The sequence below is a fragment of the Sebastes fasciatus genome, chromosome 22 (genome assembly GCF_043250625.1).
Source record: "Sebastes fasciatus isolate fSebFas1 chromosome 22, fSebFas1.pri, whole genome shotgun sequence".
NCBI classification, from domain to species: Eukaryota; Metazoa; Chordata; class Actinopteri; order Perciformes; family Sebastidae; genus Sebastes; species Sebastes fasciatus.
Genome location: NC_133816.1, coordinates 20294927 through 20308181, shown reverse-complemented (window position 1 = coordinate 20308181; position 13255 = coordinate 20294927). Strand labels below are relative to the sequence as shown.

Sequence of the window (13255 nt, the reverse complement as noted above, 5' to 3'; positions counted from 1 at the left end):
TTATTATTGCGTCAACTTATACAGCCCTAAACAAAGTGTGTATGTATGTTGGGGGTGGTGGTTATTCTTTAGACTGACCACCTGCCCTCAATCAAGGGTCTATTGTGTGGCACACTTCATGTGCCCTTTGGCCCCGGGGTTATGACCTCTGGGACGAGATGAGTCGAGGCCTATTGACCAGCTGTTTGCACTCCTGGCATCATATACACATGCACCTCCATGCTTCATTGCCTCCTTGCTGTATTACCACACCTTATCTTTAAGTGCATGTTGGGTGAGAGAGATCAAAAGAGGTGATGACAGGAGTCTGTGCACATGAGAGCAAAAACAAAACAAAGGGAATGTAGAAGTGTAGCGGCGTATCTGTAATTTTACTACAGCTCACAGGGTCCCCCAGGGCCGTTCAACAGACTAATATTGAGTTCGGCTTTTGATCTTTATCGGAAGCCAGAGCTCTGCAGCCAAAGGCCAAACACAAATTGACCCTCTGCAACACCGAGGCCTGATCGATGAGGAAGTTGTGCCGGTTTCCACCATCATCCCCACCGCCACTGATAAAATCTCAAATGAACCACAAGCACATCAGCGACAACTTAACATTCACACACACTGACATCTAAATCTGCACCGCTCTTTGCGCTGACAGCTTTCTCATTTGCCAGCGTTTAACTGAAAGTCAATTTGGAGCAGATGGCGCAGTTAAAAGATGCCCCGTAATCCTCTCCCAGGAAGGGGGTTAGCGAGATGCGGGGGAAGGGTTGGGGGTGGGGTGAGAGGTCTCTGCGTGATTTCCCTGCAAGGTTGAGAAAGAAATGCGTGCCACAAAGCTTTGCTTTCACCTTAACGAGTTCACAGTGCTGTGTGAGGTGAAGCTGGTTATCATGCGCAGTGTGGGTAACTGAGGTAAATCTTTTATTACTCACAGCTCACAATCTAGATAAATAGACATGTGGTATTCTGCACACACCGACTTGTTTACATTGTCACCATGTCCTGACATAACCTTGTTTTTGCCCTCAAGGGCCAATTAACGTCAGCCTGAATGCGTGAGATAATACTAAGAAAAACATAATGCAATTTAATCCAAAGTTCCAGGATTGTGTCTTACCAGCTATTCGTAAATTTGTTCCTACTGTGGGTAAATTCCTTGCAAAATTCATCGAAACTATTAGCTTGTTTCATGATTTTCTAAAGCTGGTTGCACCATTAAAATGTAGCTGGTAACGTAACGTCAGCTGTAGCACAACTTCCAAATATATATTAAATTTAACTGCTAATCCTTTTGTAGGTTTAGATATTGTTGGTGTTTGCATACATGGAGAAATATGTGGGAACAATCATGCAGTTTAGAATGGGAGGAAATATCAAATTATGCTAACCTAGGTGACATTATATGGTCATTCAGTCTAACATTATTAGCATAACATTCTGTGTTTTGAGGTATGTTGTATTATTTTCGTGAAAAAAAAAGATGCGGTTTAATTACATCAAAATTAAATCATTAGCTTTGTCCGTCGCAACACTTATACCTGGCAATTACTGTGTTTAAATTAATATTTAGTAACTATTCTCTAGATAAGAACTAGTTCATGTGGTGCAACCCATTTTGATTTAGTGATGCCTAAATGTCATAGTAATTTATAGGCCATTACAAGTTTTAATTTACAAACATTACTTTTTTAACCAAACGTCATTTGATCATTTGTAATCGAAGGTATTTAAGATCTTTCCAGTTTACATAAACCACGCTTTGATTAAGTCTCAGGTCAGATAGTGTAGTGGTTCCCAACCTATTTTCCTTGAAGCCCCCCCCCCCCCCTTACTTGTATCAAAGAAAAGTTGAGAAAATGTTGTTTTTGAAAGGCTAAACGCCAACAAATATGGATTGAAGCAAAATATTTTGTTATAAAAATATGTTGTGAATTTTGGAAATGATTACATCTATCTTTTTTCAATAAATGTTGACTTTTGGAGTCTACAACATTGGAGTTATAGGAAAATGTTGAAGCCCCCTTACTTGTATCTAAGAAAAGCTGAGAGAATGTTGTTTTTGAAACGCTAAACACCAACAAATATGGATTGAAGCAGAATATTTTGTTATAGAAATATGCTGGGAATTTTGGAAATAATTGCATCTATGCTGATAATTTATTCAATTCAAATGCATTTTTCATCACCTCCATTTAAGTTTGTTTCAGACAATAAAAGTTAATCACGTTATACAGATGATCTTTTGAGTGAGCTCATGAAAGTTATTCATCATCATTAGACAGTCAGGATTCATTATGATTATGACAGCTAAACAATTCCTATTAAGTTGACACACTTCTTGCGACACTAATCCTTTTACTGAATTTAAATACGTGCCTATGAAGAGACCAATCGCAGCTCGAGGCATTATTCAAATTGACCAATCGGGATCTTTGAGGAAGAAATAAATTCCGCCCCGAATAAAGCCATATGACTGGTTCCTCTTTCTTGTCTCCAAAGCTGTTTACCGCAGTCGGCTGTCTGTCTGGACTCTGTCTGCAAGCCTGATTGCAAACATGCATGTAGCAGTGACTGAGTGATTTTTTGTTTCCTGTGCTTTGCAGTTGCACAACGCTTCCACGGGCACTCAGCCAGTCTGTCAGCCAGTATGCCATCACCTCAGGCAATTCACAAAGATACTGAAAGCAAACTTGCACATCAACATCTTCTGAACATAATAAATATGTATTTTATCTGCAATGCTGACAATCTACTTCCCCTCCTCTTTAATTACTCGTTACTGCAGTCATGCTGCGTCTTGCAGAGAAAACCAGACTGCAAACTTTTATCAAGAGACAAAATATTAAAACATGTGTTTGAGTTATACATGTGCAAATCTAATTTTGACAACCTCAGAGCAGACAACAGTTACACCTGACAATTAGTTGTCGTAAATATATTTTTAACAACTAACCTTTACATAAAAAGTAGTTTGTGTGATGAAACCCGCTAATCTCCACACTTAGTCAACATTTATGACTCGGCTAGGCTAGCTTAAGTAAGTAAGTGTGAACATAGCTGAGAAACAGCTAGTGCAACCAGTTCGGGTCCAATGGTGCAAATGAAACTCGTGAACTTGTGTTTACAACATTGGAAGTTGTGAACACAACATGCTTCAAGTGGTTAAGTCGTGAGAACACCGCTGCAACGCAACGGCAATATTAACGTTACTGTCTGCGTCTAAAAGCCACAGAGGCTAATAATGTAATATAAAATATTAAAGGTCCCATATCGTGCTCATTTTCAGGTTCATACTTGTATTTTGTGTTTCTACTAGAACATGTTTACATGCTGTAACGTTCAAAAAAACGTTATTTTCCTCATACAGTCTGTTTGAATATACCTGTATTTACCCTCCTGTCTGAAACGCTCCGTTTTAGCGCATTTTAACGGAATTGCGTTGCTAGGCAACAGTTTGGGTCCATGTTTACTTCCTGTCAGCTGATGTTATTTGCATACACTGCAACAGGAAATAAACTGGGACACATTTAGAATGTTTACGTTTAAAACCGTGTAATGGTCTAAATATTGTATATTTGTGACATCATAAATGGACAGAAATCCTAACGGCTTGTTTCAAACGTGCAATTTCTGAATACGGGCTGTGTGTATTTCTCCGTATATTGAGCGTTTTGATAGTTTAACAGTATTTATATATCGCATTTAAACCTGCTTTATAATATAAAAGACATGAAAATCTCACTATGGGACCTTTAAAACATGTGTTTAGTAGGGGGTGAATTTTATGTAATGTTAAATATAAGAGTTGATCCAGTTGATTTTGATGCATTCCTTTGCAATTCTGATCAGCAGGATCTCTTTCACCCCTTTGTGCTCTTGGCAATGCTAATTAGATATTTCCCATCTTTCTGTGACATGAATAACCAGCAGAACAGTTTGTCCCAGCAGCAGAAGCAGCAGCAGCAGTAGCACATACTTCTACAGTAGGTCACTGAGTTCATTCTGCAGTAGGTGACTGTTTGCAGCCTGACACATTCTTTGTCCGCCGGCTGCACTCGTGTAAAAGGTCATCTTCACTGGTAAACATGTGTGGATCTTCTATATCTTTGCTCAGAGGAACTCTATTAGCACATTATCTAAAGAGGCTGATTTGCCCCGTGACTCAATTATTGCTCCAGCAGCAGAGAGATCGATCAGCAGGTCAGTCGATACTGATCAATCAGTCTGATGGCTATAGGGTCGTTGGTTTCTTCCTGTAATCACTAGGGCTGTCAAAGTTAACGCGATAACAACGCGTTAACGCTAATTTGTTTTAACGCCACTGATTTCTTTAACGCAATTGGTCTTTCGGGGGTTGTAGCGTATATGAAACTAAGGAATCCATTGGTACCAACCATATAGCTTGTCACGAAACAGGCTACTGTACATAACGCTGCAAACTTACGGTACATTTGGCGAGGAAAAAACTGTCATGTCCATTTTCAAAGGGCCCCCTTGACCTCTGATCTCAAGATATGTGAATGAAAATGGGTTTTGTAAGGTCGAGGTCTGACAATGTGTAAATGTGTCTGTGCTGAAGGACTTTTCTAGGGCTGCCAACGATACCAGAAGGACACAGTCTCCTTGTCATGTGTTTCACTGTGTGAGTGTGAGTGATTGAATAAGAGAGGATAAGACAGAGAGCGAGCCTGTTTGCATCAGGACAGTGCACAAACATTGCTAGTTTTACTTACGTCACAGGCGAGTGGCTGTAAAAGCAGGAAAAACGTGGATTACGTCATGCGGTCACAGTCTATCCACAGAGAGCCTGTTATCAGCACAGCACAGGCATGAATGTGCTCTCAATGCAAATAGCATGGCCTCACAGCCCACTGTGAACCTGTCTGCTGTCGGCGCGCCTGCAGCAATGAATGATTACTGATTGTTTCTTTTTCTCTGCATGTCTTTTGATCAGAGCCTGCTTAACATACAAACAAAGCGTTTAAAGGAGATTTAAAGGAGCTGAAACTAATCTAAAGTTAAAGGTCCCATATTATGTTCATTTTCAGGTTCATACTTGTATTTTGTATTTCTACTAGAACATGTTTACATGCTGTAATGTTCAAAAAAACATACTGTCTGCCTGAATATGCCTGTATTTATACGTTTGCATGTCTGAAAAGCTCCGTTTTAGCTAATTTCAACAGAATCTCAACAGAATTTCGTTGCTATGCAACAGCATGGGTCCATGTTTACTTCCTTTCGGCTGATGTCATTCACATGCAACAGGAAATAAACTTGGAAACATTTTGAAGTTTAACATTTAAAACTTTGAAGTGGTCTATATATATATTGTAGATTTGTGACATCACAAAATTACAGAAATCCTTGTTTCAAAGGCACAGTTTATTTCAAAATCAACAATGGCTGTATCCTACTACTAAACTATTAAAAAACACATCAATGAGCTACAAATGTGTATTGATCCGCAGCTGAAAGTAGTTCCCAATAAATGCATTATTTCCTCCTGTTTGAGTAACGTTTGCTATAAACTACAATGCCCAGCTGTTTTAAGAGATTGCTGAGCCTCTTTTAATAATGAAACCTCATATTTGTGACCAGTTTTTAAAGATTTATAGGCTACATCTTCAGCAGGAACCAATGGGGTTGGAGCTGAGAGCCACGGACTCAGTTAAAGGAACAGTTCACTCCAAAATCAAAACTAGATATTTTCCTCTTACCTCTTAGTGTTATTTATCAATCTAGATAGTTTTGGTGTGAGTGTGCCGAGTGTTGGAGAGATATCGGCCGTAGAGTTGTTTGCCTTCTCTCCAATATAATGGAACTAGATGGAGCTCGGCTTATGATGCTCAAAGCGCCAAAAAATAGATTTGAATATACAGACGTAGGCAAAATCGTTGGTACCCTTCCGTTAAAGAAAGAAAAACCAACAATGGTCACTGAAATAACTTGAAACTGACAAAAGTAATAATAAATAAAAATTCACTGAAAATTAACTAATGAAAATCAGATATTGTTTTTGAATTATGGTTCAGTAGAATCATTTAAAAAAACAAACTAATGAAACTGGCCTAGACAAAAATGATGGTACCCTTAACTTAATATTTTGTTGCACAACCTTTTGAGGCAATCACTGCAATCAAGCGATTTCTGTAACTCTCAATGAGACTTCTGCACCTGTCGACAGGTATGTTGGCCCACTCCTCGTGAGCAAACTGCTCCAGCTGTCTCAGGTTTGAAGGGTGCCTTCTCCAGACTGCATGTTTCAGCTCCTTCCACAGATGTTCAATAGGATTTAGATCCGGGCTCATAGAAGGCCACTTCAGAATAGTCCAATGTTTTGTTCTTAGCCATTCTTGGGTGTTTTTAGCTGTGTTTTGGGTCATTATCCTGTTGAAGGACCCATGACCTGCAACTGAGACCAAGCTTTCTGACACTGGGCAGCACATTTCGCTCCAGAATGCCTTGATAGTCTTGAGATTTCATTGTACCCTGCACAGATTCAAGACACCCTGTGCCAGATGCAACAAAGCAGCCCCATAACATAACCGAGCCTCCTCCATGTTTCACATTAGGTACAGTGTTCTTTTCTTTGGATGCTTCATCTCTTCGTCTGTGAACATAGAGCTGATGTGACTTGCCAAAAAGCTCCAGTTTTGTCTCATCTGTCCAAAGGACATTCTCCCAGAAGCTTTGTGGCTTGTCAATATGCATTTTGGAAAATTCCAGTCTTGCTTTTTTATGATTTGGTGTCCTCCTCAGTCGTCTTCCATTAAGTCCACTTTGGCTCAAACAGTGACGGATGGTGCGATCTGACACTGATGTACCTTGACCTTGGAGTTCACCTCTAATCTCTTTGGAAGTTGTTCTGGGCTCTTTGGTTACCATTCGTATTATCCGTCTCTTCAATATGTCATCAATTTTCCCCTTGCGGCCACGTCCAGGGAGGTTGGCTACAGTCCCATGGACCTTAAACTTCTGAATAATATGAGCAGCTGTAGTCACAGGAACATCAGGCTGCTTGGAGATGGTCTTATAGCCTTTACCTTTAACATGAAGGTCTATAATGTTCTTTCTGATCTCCTGAGACAACTCTCTCCTTAGCTTTCTGTGGTCCATGTTCAGTGTGGTACACACCATGATGCCAAACAGCACAGTGACTACTTTTCACCCTTTAAATAGGCAGACTGACTGATTACAAGTTTGAAGATACCTGTGATGCTAATTACAGGACACACCTACAGGACACACCTTAGTTTAATATGTCCCTATGGTCACATTATTTTACATCTTTTCTAGGGGTACCATCATTTTTTGTCCAGGTCAGTTTCATTAGTTTGTTTTTTAAATGATTCTGTTGAACCATAATTCAAAAACAATGTCTGATTTTCATCAGTTAATTTTCAGTAAATTTTTATTTATTATTACTTTTGTCAGTTTCAAGTTATTTCAGTGACCATTGTGGGTTTTTCTCTCTTTAACGGAAGGGTACCAACAACTTTGCCTACGTCTGTATATATATATTACTCAAGATAATCCACAGAGCCTCTCATCCATGAGTAGATGCACGCTTCTGTCTGTCTTTATGACTACTAAACTGAAGAGCTAAACTTAATCATTAAACTGAATTATTTACCATTAAATCTCCGGGTCTATTCTGGTTTCAAGTCAACGCTCAGCTGTGAAAATCAACGGATCAGCTCCAGTAGTGTCACATGCTCTTCTGTGACGCTGCAATAATTTACTCATTTTTTTAACGGCTCCTCGACATATCTAACAAGGAGCACCATAAGCCTGTTTATCATGTGTGTAGGTCAAAGGTGACAGTGCCGACACTGTCTGGTATGAATGAAGGCTGTTTCTTTGTCATGTTGATAAAGACAACACAAGGAATCTTATCAGGAAGTCACACATATTGTTGTTAGAAGTCATCCATCTGCCTGGTGCTGCGTTCAGGAGTCAGAATTCATCAGCGGGAGACGGGACTTGAAAGCAGACAGATACCAGCATCCTGTTTGACAGAGACAGACAGAAATGGCCTCTGTGACACTAATTTGAAAGGAATGTGTGGTATGGGAGGCGGCGTTGTATAAGCCCTGGCAATTGTTTATCAGCTGGTACACAAACCTCCACCCAACACAGACACACAACAGGCCGTTCTTGGGAGACAGGTTTTAAAGGAAAATGGTAAATGACGTGCTCATTAACATAGCCTTTGTTTGGCAAATGAACCTTGCATAGTCTCCTCCTTTGCAATGCAAAATCAACACATAAGTCATTCCAGTCACGCATAAATAGAAAGACTCACTCAGCAACTATTTCTGATGTTAAGAGACGTCTCACATGGTTTCAACTGCTGTAATTTAAAGGGCCATTCAACAGAGTTTCAGGCCAACCCGTCTGTTTTAAAGGTACACTAACGCCCACCTGATGAGTTTGGTAGTTTGGGATGGAGGAAATTTGACATAAATTGATATTTCTGTTTTAATTTGCTTCTTTATTTATTTATTTTTGTAATAATTCTCTATTCATTTACTTTTCTGTTTAATTTTCCCTTTTATTTATTTATATATTTATTTTTATATTTATTTTCCGGCCTATTTGTCTGTTATAAAACTACACCAACATCCAACCGATGATGAAGTTTGGTATGGAAGATGTAATCTACCAAAATAAAAAATAAATGACTCGATAAATAAAAAAATAAATGTTTCATTAAATGCAAAAATAATATTCAAAATAAATGTAGCCATTAATTAATTGATAAAATGTGACATAAATTGATATTTTGGTTTTAATTTGCTTCTTTATTTACTTATCTTTGTATTAATTCTCTATTGATATACTCTTCTGTTTTCCCTTTTATTTATTTATGTATTTATTTTTTTATACATTTTTAAATGTATTTTTATATTTAATTCCAGGCTTATTCATCTTTATAAAACTACACCAATGTCCAACTGATGATGGAGTTTGGTATGGAGGACAGAACCTGCCAAAATAAAAAATAAATAAATAACTCAATAAAAAATAAATATGTCATTAAATGTAGCAAAAATAGTATTCAAAATAAATGTAGCAATTAATTGATAAAATGTGACATAAATTGATATTTCTGTTTTAATTTGCTTTTATTTATCTTTGTACTAATTCTCTTTCTCTTTTTTATTTGTGTATTTATTTCTATTAACTTTTTAATGCATTTATTTATTTTTGCATTTATGTTTTATTTATTTTATATTTATTTTTAAATGTATGTATTTATTTATGTATTTACTTATTTATCTCTGCACGATCGGCCAAAAACCAAGATGGCATGATGATCCTAAATGCCAAACTAGAGGCTTCAAATCAGCAATCCACAAACCACTGTGAGACGTCACGGTGACTACATCCACTTCTTATTTACAGTCTGTGGTTTTATTCTACAAAAAGTCAACCACCTTTGGTATTATTGAGCTCTTTTTGCACAATCCACATTTAATTAAACTGATTTATCAAAGGAAATCAACAAAGATTAATGGTCGGCTTCACATATATGTGAATGTACAGTTAAACCTGTATTAATGGCTTTTTTTAGCCACTTGGGAGCAGCAGAAACAAGCCTTACAAAATGAATGTAAGTCCACTATTCACTTTCACTTTAGCTCTGGTTTTGGTCGCCACCTACCTCTCCATTGATGACACAACACTACAAGTTGACATCATCAATATTCAAACAACCCATGAGTCAGACAGTCATGTATCAAGTAGCCTGTCGAAGACGAACCGCGGACCCTCAGTGCGGACCGGAACAAGAAAGCGCACTCAGTCAAAGTTTAGAGACAAAGAGCCGCAGTGTGTTTAAATGGTGTTTCTGAAAGTCAGCCCACGAGATGAGCTAGACACCGCGGCAGCTCATATGACCAGAGATGTGTGGTTTTAACACAGAATGAGGTATTCATAACTGCTTCATACCTCCTCACGTGGACCCGGCTAAGTGTTTGTGCGGTGTAAACCTCTAACCACTAATGTCACGCACTGACACACGGTTTGAGATTGAAGGCTAATGGGAAGACTCTTTTATTTAGTGATTTAGTGGGTAGAATTGGAGCAAAAAGTTATTTTTATAAAACAGTCACTATATCCTGACAGTAGTGCATGAGAGCGGTAATCTGAAAAAGAAATCATGTGCCTCTGTGTCCTCCCAGCCGATTAAACTTTTGTCAGGCTATTAAATAGGCGTTATCAGTCGCCATAAGCCTCATAGATGTGGGTCAATAGGGGCCTACTACACCCACTAGAAGGTTTGATCATCTATTCACATAGTAGATCACCGAAAGAAGGTATAAAAGAATACGACAGCGACCTCTCATAGTTATTTTAACCCAAAACATAATGTTTCCCCCTATACGTAACTGTTTTTTTTTGCATAAACCTAAAGAAGTCGTAGTTTTGTTGCCTAAACCTAAAGAATTTGTAGTTTTGTTGCCAAAACCTAAAGAAGTTGTAGTTTTTGTTGCCTAAACCTAAAGAAGTTGTAGTTTTATTACCTAAACCTAAAGAAGTTGTAGTTTTGGTTCCTAAACCTAAAGAAGTCGTAGTTTTGTTGCCTAAACCTAAAGAAGTTGTAGTTTTGTTGCCTAAACCTAAAGAAGTTGTAGTTTTGGTTCCTAAACCTAAAGAAGTCGTAGTTTTGTTGCCTAAACCTAAAGAAGTTGTAGTTTTGTTGCCTAAACCTAAAGAAGTTAGTTTTGTTGCCTAAACCTAAAGAAGTTGTAGTTTTTTTTAATAAACCTAAAGAAGTTATAGTTTTGTTGCCTAAACCTAAAGAAGTTGTAGTTTTTTTTAATAAACCTAAAGAAGTTATAGTTTTGTTGCCTAAACCTAAAGAAGTCGTAGTTTTTTTTAATAAACCTAAATAAGTTGTAGTTTTGTTGCCTAAACCAAACATGAACCTGAGGATGAGCACGATATGTCCCCTTTAAATATATTACCAACTATTGGGAAATAGCGGAATATAATTATTTAATAATGTTTATAATAAAGTTATTTTTGATAATTATTTTAGGTAAATATATTAGGATAATTTGGCAGAAATTCCAAAGAAATTTAAAATACTTGCAAATTATCACCTAATTACCAGGAAATTTTTAAAAACGAAGTGTCACCAAATATAATATCCCACCAACACTTCTTCTTCCCACCTGAACCTCCTGACTCCAGAGCTACATCCTCCTCCACTCTGGATACCTAATCCCCATAAGCCTTTATAATGCGCCCGGACAGAGAGAGAGAGAGAGAAAGAGAGAGAGGGAGAGAGGAAATGGAGAGAGGAGAGTCTGAGCTTAATGACCTTGCAAGCCGATTACAGATCAGCCACGTTCCACAAACAGCCCGGTGAGGAAGCCTCGCTCACACAGACCTGCACAGTCAACTATAGAACAGGCGAATCCAGATACAGACTTCAGGATGGCAGTATAGTTAATGGTACTAAAGATACCTCTTGCACTTGTTCTTGTACAAGTGCCCTTAATGGGGAGTATTAATGTGCCACCAGAGGGCAGCACAGGCAGGTTGTGTAATTACACAAAGCTGGAGAGAAAGTGTGTCACTTGGCCAGTGCTCCCTGGTGGGCTAATAGAGGGCTGACCTGACCTAGAGACACAACAGAGAGGGGATTACATCAGACCAGGGGTGGAGGAAGCACTCAGATCCTTTACTAGGGTATTATACTATTACATGTTATGTAATTAGATTATTCTTACTCGTGCATTCATGTAAAAGCAACTGTTGTAGTTGGTTGCTGCTAATAATGATTATTTTCATTATGGATTAATCTGCTGATTAGTTTCTCCATTAAAGGTCCCATATTATAAAAAAGTGAGATTTTCATGTTTTTTTTTATTATAAAGCACAGGCTTAAATCCTATATAAATACTGTGAAGTATCGAACCACTCAATCCACAGGGAAATACACACAGCCCGTATTCAGAAACTCTGCATTTGAAACAAGCTGTCAGGATTTCTGTCCATTTGTGATGTCACAAATATACAATATTTAGACACTTTACACAGATTTAAACGTAAACATTCTAAATGTGTCCCAGTTTATTTCCTGGTTGCAGTGTATGTGATGTCATCATCTGACAGGAAGTACACATGGACCCAAGCTGTTGCCTAGCAACGCAATTCTGTTGCAATTTCGTCGCAATTCCGTCGAAATGAGCTAAAACGGAGCGTTTCAGACAGAGGGTAAATACAGGTATATTCAGGCCGACAGTATGAGGAAAATAAAGTTTTTTTTTAACATTACAGCATGTAAACATGTTCTATTAGAAACACAAAATACAAGTATGAACCTGAAAATGAGCTTGATATGGTACCTTTAAATGATTGATTACTTCATTTGTAAAAATTCAGATAATATTAAGAAATGCTTGTTTTGTCCAAACCAATAGTACAAACCTCAAAATAATTATAATAATTAAAAAGGACAAAAAGATCTTGGTGTCTTAATGTGGTATTTTGGAGGGATAATGGATCATTTGGGGAAAAAAAGCCCCTCATTTTGCATCTCCAATATATTACTGCAAGATGCATTTAACCCTCTGAGATGCGAATTTACTGTCTTTCAGAGAGTGGAGCAGATTCCGTTTTAGAGCTAGTGAAGCTACAGATATCATATGAAACTAGAAAAACCTAATGAATCCATTGCTACCAACCATGACATGCTAGCTTGTCTGGAAGGAGGTTAAATAATGCTCCGAATTTAGGCTAAATTTTGGTGAGAAAAAACTTTCATGGCCATTTTCAAAGGGGTCCCTTGACCTCTGACCTCAAGATATGTGAATGAAAATGGGATAATAAGAGAATCACAGCCTCATGAAACTTTGCAGCCACAAACTAGAGACCTAGAGCATTCAGAGGATGGACGTATTCCTAGCTAGATTGACAATAAGGGGGTTTCTGAGCAGTTTACACAACAGAAGTGCTCGCCATCTAATCGCCAAAAAATGCATTTCTTGCAGAAATCTTAAAAGTTTTTGATCCCAAATCACAGCATGGCTTTTTCTGTGGTGTTCCTCAAGGTCTTGGTGTCTTAATGTGGTATTTTGGAGGGATTATTGATCATTTTTTATCAATTCTTGTGTGAAAAAAATTGTTAAATTTAGCACCAAATCTGTGTAACAAATGGTATCAACCCAAAAATTGCTGCAACAACTTATGAGACATAATAGAGCATGGGGATGACCATCATATACTTCTATCATAATGTTCTAAA

General features: G+C 37.9%; 1 long non-coding RNA gene across 2 annotated transcripts in view; it reads left to right on the top strand.

Annotated features, from left to right (window-relative positions):
• Nucleotides 1-13255, top strand: part of LOC141760925 (uncharacterized) — a 35040-nt gene that overhangs the window by 1259 nt on the left and 20526 nt on the right. The gene's annotated exons all lie outside the window — the stretch shown is intronic.